Consider the following 8,813-nt stretch of genomic DNA (forward strand, 5'->3'; position numbering starts at 1 on the left):
ATGCTGTTCTGGTGATAGTGAATAAATCTCACGAGATCTGATGGTTTTATAAAGGCCAGTCCCCCTGCACACTCTCTCTTGCCTGCTGCCATGTAAGACAGGTCTTTGCTCCTCCTTCACCTTCCACCATGATTGTGATGCCTCCCTAGCCATGCTGAACTGTGAGTCAATTAAATCTCTTTCCTTTATAAAATACCCAGTCTTGAGTTTGTCTTTGCTAGCAACGTGAGAACAGACTAATACAGTAACATATTCAGTTTCCAGGGATTAGAACATAGACGCCTTTAGGGGGTCATATTCTGCCTTCCAAAGTTCATAAGAGCATTCACTAGTATTTTACCCATATCCTGACACTGTCTAGCTGTGGGAACTTGTTAAAGTCATCTGCCTCTGTTTTTTTCCCTTGGGAAGTTAGAGATCTAAGCTCCTGTTCCAGTTGAAACACAGCAAGTGTTTCAAAATATAAAAATGTATATTTTTAAATATATTAAACATATATTTAACCCTCCCATAAATGATGTTTCTCTTTTCTTTTGTAAAGAGAAAGAAGTATTTTCTAGACTCCTAGTCTGGACTCCTCGAATCCTAGTCTAGAAGATACTTCCCCACTGTGAAAGGCCTCTGTGAAAACCTGAAAAAAAAAAAAAAATACAACCATTAGTTAACAGCTAATAACTTTTAATCTATAGCAATAGTGTTTTATTGTTGCAAATAGCCAAAAGTAAAAAAAATAAACAATTGAATCCTTCACAAGTTGCAGCCGTTGTATATTTCTCAGCATATAAATTATTTTACACATTGCAGGGGCTTCCAAACACTTCACAGAGTATGTTCCGAATTACTCCTTGAAAGCATGCAAGTTATGTAACAAGCAACCCTCACTTTTTAAAGCTCACAGTATTGTTGCCAGTGTTGTATTTCCTATTACTGAGGTGAAGAAACAAGCTCAAAAACATGATGAGTTTTTCCAAGGTGACCCAGTTAGAAAGTAATAGAGTAAGGAATGAAGTTGTGTTTATGCCTGGAAACAAACACTGTTTTCTCCACGTCAATATCCCATACATACTTATCTCCTCCATTAATAAATGGAGGGAAAAAATTGAGAAGAATAAAAACAAGGGTTCACTGGTAGAGGGTGGGCTTCCACTAGCCGTTGTATTGGTGATAAATCATTTTTATGACTCCTGCCTTTGTTTCAAGCTTTAACCTCTCATTTCTATCAGGTGCACAATTTGTACAAAAAGTGTAGGAAGAAATGATGTATATATGATTTTAATCTGAATGCATTTAATCAAGAGCTTCTTATGGGTTGAGAGATTCTTGGTTACTGTGTCCGCAAGTGAGTTTGTGCTTATGGAACTCAATTTACTAATTTACTAGGCCAACATATAAAGTTGAATAAAAAATACTAAACAAGCTTCAGTACATGAGGAAGGTTAAAAACTGACACCGTGTTTTAGCACTATGCAGCTCTTTTTTTTATAAACAAACTTGACCTAAAATCAAAAAAAAGGAACTATGGAATAACTTTTTTAAGGGAATGTTTTATTCCTGATACTTATTTTATTGCAAATTAGTATATAAAAGTTGCTATTCAAATTATGATACATATTAATTACATATGTTAATTGTAATAGTTTACTAATTAATAATAAATTAATAACATATTAAATGTATCTATTAAGAGAGTGTATGTGCCTTTTCAATAACATGCCACATCCATCCTACTCCCTCCAGTGAAGAAAAAAGTATGTAGCTAGCACGAATCTAGCTTGGAGTCATAGTGAAGGCAGTAGTTTGCCAAATGTTTAGGTTAAGGTTTATTGCCTAAGGAAGCTGCCTGTGATTATTTTTCTTATTCCTTCTGTGATCTAGGTTGAGGTTTGATGCCAGAAGTCAAACACAGAAAATCAGTTAAAGAACTAAATCTAAGCGAATAGATCGTGGAGAATAACTTTGGAGTAAAACAAACCAAATCAATATAATTATGCCAGTGTATGCTTCCAAACCTAAAATCATTCACCAACATACAGATTCTGTGACAAATCACTTTACATCAAAAACTATTTTTTTTTTTTTTTGTGGTTAATTACAAACATTTGTTTCCCAGGAAGACAATGGATCTATGTCTCTTACAAAAATCCACAGCGGGGATTGCCCTTTACACATGAAAACTGACAACCTTGTCTCATAGGTTTTCAAAGTTGAAATAGCACCATTGACAATGTCTGGGCTACTTTGTGGGCTATTTACTTCATCACAGATAACATTTGTATGACAGACATAAGATGTAATCGATCCTGTGACTAAAATCTTAGATAATAGAGTTATTTCCTGCCCGTGCAACCTCTTCTGCTGGATGACACTTCAGAAGATATTTTACAGAAAATCACCAATGATGGCCATTATCTCCCCCATAAATCAATCAGCTATTACTTTGCTGTTGCCAAAAATAGCACCAAAGCCAAAGTAAGAACCTCATAAACACAGCAATTATTTTAAAGGAGTTTCTCTTAAAATCCAAATATAGATTTAATAGTTTAAGAAATAAATGGAAATAAAAATATTTAAATTAAGTCACATTAATATTAATTCATTCACTGAATATTCATTAATAGTTACTGCATTCTGAAGCCTGGCTAAGCACTGGGGGTATCCCAATGAACAAGGTATTATAGCTTTGTGTGCTGCTTTCATGTGGGGCTTACAATGTAGCAATGACGACAGACATCACATAAGCAATAATATTAAAATATCAGCAGTAACTGTCAAGCTATCCTAAAGGAGCTAGAAGGTGCTTTGGGAACACAAAGTATACAGTCGCACAGCTGGCAGTTTTGTAATTGAAATACTAAAAAATATAAAACAAAAAACACTTTAAGATCGAGGAGAATTTGTTACTTTAAAATTTAATTGTATAATTATGGAATAAAAATGAATATTTAGAATTTAAATTTAAATATGTGGGTTATGTAATTCTTCCACGGAATTCTTTTCCAGTATGCTCTTGAAATTATAACCCGCATTAGAGGAGTAAATTGTATCTACAAAAGAATACTCTACAATTACTTCAGGTTTTAGAGCTGAAGGGCAGAAAAATCTAATCGATTACTTATATTTGATCAAGCGTTTTTGGGACTGAGAAAGTGTTTTTAAAACTAATGACCATTCTAAACACTTACATATAATTGGTTTTAAAAATTTTTCCCAGTTGTCACTTGTACTGAATATATAGTGGAGAAGATAAGAATGTGTCCGTCTATCCATATACTGACAATTGTCATGAGCATATACATGAGGCAGGAAAACAACATATTTGGGTTGAATCAGGTTAAAAGGAACACCAAAGTCAACTTAAAAAAAAAAAAAGAATTTTTAGACTGGGCGCAGTGGCCCATGTCTGTAATCCCAGCATTTTGGAAGGCTGATTGCTTGAGCCCACAAGCTCGAGATCAGCCTGGGCAATGTAGGGAGACCCCCGTCTCTACAAAACATAGAAAAATTAGCCAGGCATGCTATGCAGTCCTGTGGTCCTAGCTACTTAGGAGGCTGAGGTGGGAGAAGAGCTTAAGTCCGGGAGGTTGAGGCCGTAGTGAGCAGCGATCACACCACTTTATACCAACCTAAGTGACAGAGAGAGACTCTGTTTTAAATAAATAAATAAATAAATGTTCTATTGAATTCAATCAACTAATTTATCATGCCAGCAACTGGGGGTATGCTAAAATGAAAGGGTTTTGCTTTGGTTCCCATGAAACTTATTGCCTTATAGGTAGACAAAGATGTCTACATTAGAATACGATAAAGTGATGAGTGCCACTCTAGCCCTAGTAGACGAGGACAGCAGAGGACACAAGAGGAGCAACTTGCTCATATACGGGAGCATGGAGAAGGCGTTCCTGGGACATTGCATCTGAGACAGCAGTAAGACATGACAAAATCAGGTGGAGGAGGGGATAGGGGTTTGAAGGTTGGAGAAGAAATTACCAGCCACTCTTTATTTTGTGTGATCTTGGTTCGCTGTGCTTGTTGATCAATATCTCCCCAGGTTGCTGTTTCCCAGTTGGCCTCCACAACTTCACACACCTCACTGAGGAGGAGATCGCTGACCCCAGCCTGGGAACAACCCACACTTCCAACGTGTGGCAAACACTAGCCTTGCACTAGGGATCAGACAAGTGTTCAGTTTCAAAAGTAAACCGTATGGTTTCTTAGACAGTATGTCTGGGGAGCAGAAATTTGACTCATCGTATAAAATAAATTCACATTTTTTCTTTATTTTTGCATGAAAATAATATTAATAAGTCTTTTCTGATTAAGAAAATTTTTATAAGAAAAAAATCAGAATGTACAGATAAACAAAAAGAAATAGGTTCCCTATAATCCTATTACCAGGAAATAACTGAAGTGATGTAACATTTTTATTGTTATATAACATTTTTATATAAATCAGTGTTGATTTTGGACTTTTTTTTCTTTAGAGACTAATAGCAGCATACCTACTGGCCATTTGTATGTCTTCTTTATAGAAATGCCTATTCAGGTCATTTGCTCATTTTTTAATTGAGTTCTTTAATTTTGTTGCTATTCAATTATAGGAGTTACTTACATATTTGTGAGATTAACCTCTTATCAGATATATGATTTGCAAATATTTTTTTCACTTAGGATGTAGCAAGCTGAAAAGAGCCTCATATCCACTCTATCAACAACAAAGCAGACAAACAGTATGTTTATGGCTTTCTTTGAGCCCCTCAGAGATCTGAGAGCAGTGGATCATCAACTGGTCTGAAATCCCAGAGACAATTGCCTGAGAGAGAGAGACAGGGATAGAGTATTTGCTGACCTGGACCAGAAGCTGCTGGACAGGAAAAGTTCAACTAGATAGTTGTGGCATTGGTGGAGGCTAAGTAATCTCTGGCAAGAGAGTGAGTGTACACTCTCTGGAAACACAAATATATAGAAAATTCTCACCCTCTTGCACGCTTTTATCGTGGATCCCTGAAAAATGTTTGGTGAGAGTCCTGAAAAAGTTTCCCTTATATACAGGCCTTGAGGAGAAGAACAGCAGGTGCATAAAACCCACCTACACACTTCTCCCTGTCTACTGTAAGAAATAAAAGCCTGAATATTGCAGCTGGGGGAGGCCACCACTGTCATCTTCAGGGCACTGGGTAAAACCCATCCCAGCTGGGAAAGTCAGCAGAACAAACGTTTTCCCCTGGAGAGAGCGCAGGAATGCCGTGATGGGATCAGGACTACAGCTGGGGGAGGGAGCAACGAGAAAGTCTTACCCAGGAGTACAGTACTTGCCGGAGACTGACACTTAATCAGAATTAAGATAACGTCCTCCTTGCCTGTCTTGCACCACCGAAATAGCAACGTGTAGAGTATAAAGTAGCAGTGGAATGGCACTAGGATAGCTGTAAGAGCACAGAGACATCCAGTGAGAAGCACAGCACCAAGGGAAGAAGGAAAAGCGAAGGTGGAAAGGCGCTGAGTAAAGCCCTCTGGCAAACCAGCCCGCACAGTACACACAAGGCAGCACTACAGGATTTTGAAAACGATAGGCTCTCCAGCAAGGAGAGTGGGCTGAGAAAGGGGCCAGAGTCTACTGGACAGCGCCAACTCTCCCTTCGCCTGCCAAGGTCGCTCATGAACCTTCTAGGAAGACAAGAATCTGGCCTCCCTGACCTTATGAAAGTATGCTAATCAAATAAGGAGATAAAACGTGCTTTATTGGCCGGGTACTGTGGCTCACGCCTGTAATGGCAGCACTTTGGGAGGCCCAGCCTGGCGGATCACGAGGTCAAGGGATAGAGACCAGCCTGGCCAACATGGTGAAACCCCGTCTCTACTAAAAATACAAAAACTAGCTGGGTGTGGTGGTGCGGGTCTGTAATCCCAGCTACTCTGGAGGCTGAGGCAGGAGAATGGCTTGAACCTGGGAGATGGAGGCTGCAGTGAGCCGAGATCACACCACTGCACTCTAGCCTGGTGACAGAGCGAGACTCCGCCTCAAAAACAAAACAAACAAACAAAAAACAAGCAAACAACAACAACAAACAAATGTGCTTTATTTAACAGCTCCCTAAGTAGCTTGCCGTTGGGACAGAAGGCCTGTGGGTTTCTATTGTTACACTATTGATGTTTGTTTTTCTTTGATGAAACATGATTTTGGTGTCATATTCAAGAACTCTTTCCTTAGCCTAATTTTCTTATTTTTCTAAAGGTTTTATAATTTTGCATTTTACATTTAAGTTTACAATCCATTTTGTGTTAATTTTCATATAAGGAATACGATATTGACTGAGGTTATTTTTTTCATATGAATGTTTCTTTGTTCCAGAATAGTTTGTTAGAAAGAATATCCTTTCTCCATTAAACTGTCTTTGTAACTTTGCCAACAGTCAGTTGACCATATTTGTGTGTGCCTATCTCTGGACTTTCTATTCTGCTATACTCATCTGTGTGTTTATCTATTTGTTAGTACATAAAAGTCTTGATTACTGTATTTTGCTATATAGTAAAGTCCCACAAGTGTTATGGGCATGTCTGTGTGGGAGGTGGACTTGCATAGTGTTACTCAGCACACCATACATGGAGAGGAAAAGTCTCCCAACTTCTAATCTCTTGGCTCCTGCTTTTGTGCTTTTCCTACATCATTTACTCTTCTGTAATTCACCTCATCTATTTTATTTTTCTTTTAATGCTATTTTACTGTGGTAAGAACACTTAACATGACATTCACCTCGTAACAGATTTGTAAATGTACATTATTGCTGATTACAGGTACATTGTTGTACAGCAGCTCTTTGGACCTTATTCTTCCTGCTTACCTGAAACTTACTGCCTGTTGATTAGGAATTCCTTTGTTCTCCCTCCACCCAGCCACCATTCTACTCTGATTATATGAATACAACTATCTTAGATATCCTACAGAAGTGGAATCTTGCAGTATTTTTCTTTCCATGACTAGTTTATTTTACTTAGCATAATGTCTTCAAGTTTCATTCATGTTATTGCATATTTCCATATTTCAGAATCTCCATTTTTTTTTTTTTTCTTGAAATGGAGTTTCGCTCTTGTCGCCCAGGCTGGAGCGCAATGGCATGATCTCGGCTCACTGCAACTTCTGCCACCCAGGTTCAAGCTATTCTCCTGCCTCAGCCTCCCAAGCAGCTGGGATTACAGGCACCCGCTACCATGCCTGGCTAATTTTTTTTTTGTATTTTTAGTAGAGATGGGGGTTTCACAATGTTGGTCAGGCTGATCTAGAACTCCTCACCTCAGGGGATCCACCCGCCTCAGCCTCCCAAAGTGCTGGGATTACAGGTGTGAGCCACTGCACGCGGCCAGAATCTCCATCTTTTACAGGCTGAATTGTATTCCATTGCATGTGTATTACACATGTTCTATATCCATTCATCTGTCAATGGACATTTAGGTTGTCCCCACATCTCTCCTATTGCAGATAGTGCTGTAACGAGCATGGAAGTGCTAACATCTCCTCAGTATCCTGATTTTAATTCTTTTGGGTAAATACTCAGAAGAGGAATTGCTACATCATGTGGTGGTTTTATCTTCATATTTTTGAAAAATCTCTGTACTATTTCCCATAATAGTTGCACCATTTTATATTCCCACCAACAGTGTGCAAGCGTCCCAGTTTCTCCACATTCTTGCCAACACTTGTTGTCTTTTATGTATTTATTAAATTTTTTACGAGCCGTCCTGACAGGTGTGAGAGGATATTTCACAGTGATTTTGACTTTAATTTCCCTGATGACAAGTAACATTGAACATTGTCTCATATACCGCTTGGCCGTTTGCATGTCTTCTTTAGAGAAATGTCTATTCAAGTCATCTCCCCATTTTTTAACTGAGTTATTCATTTTTTGCTATTGAACTATAGGAGTTCCTTACATAATGAGGACATTAACCCCTTATCGGATATGTGATTTGTAAATATTTTCTCCTATTACACAGGTTGCCTTTTTATTCTATTGGTTCCTTTACTGTACAGAAGCTTTTTAGTTTGATACTATCTCACTGGTTTATTTTTGTTTCTATTGTTGATGCTTTTGGCATCATAGCCATGAAATCATTGTCAAGACCAATGTCATGAAGATTTTCTCACTTTCTTTTAGAAGTTTTACAGTTTCAACACTTAAATTTAAGTCTTTAATCCACTTTGAGTTGATTTTGTGTATGATATAAATAGAATGCAGCATTTTATTTCAAATAATCTTTTAAAGAGGATTTTAAAAATCAACAAAAGCCATTTTTCACGACATATGAAACATCTGTAAAATAGTAAGTTAAAGCTAACAAAGAAAGAGAAAACAAATGGCATCAAGTGTTCATCAGCGAAATTTCAGTACATCTGTTTTAATCATTCTGGATAAATAAGAAATAATAACCATTACATAAACATATAAACATTTTCACTATCTTTTCTGTATATGTCAATATCACACCTACACAATTTTTCCTGCTGAATCTACAATACTTTATGGAAATTACTTCACACATAGAAGGGTTTTTTTCCTCACTACCAGATATATCCTTAGCTATTGCACATGTATATGTGTTTCTAATAATTAGAAGTTGACAGAATTAAACACTCAAAGTGCATTTAATCTCATAAGACAATGTAATATTCCAAATGCTAAAGAAACAATATCTTTCTTATGAGAATGAATAATTCAAAACCACAATTCCCAAATTAATATCTAAATTCAGTGCAATCCTAATCATATCAGCAGGATTTCCCATAGATAACTGTTAAGAACAGAATATTTGTGTTTCTT

The sequence above is a fragment of the Trachypithecus francoisi genome, unplaced genomic scaffold (assembly GCF_009764315.1).
Source record: "Trachypithecus francoisi isolate TF-2019V2 unplaced genomic scaffold, Tfra_2.0 Lachesis_group13, whole genome shotgun sequence".
NCBI lineage: Eukaryota > Metazoa > Chordata > Mammalia > Primates > Cercopithecidae > Trachypithecus > Trachypithecus francoisi.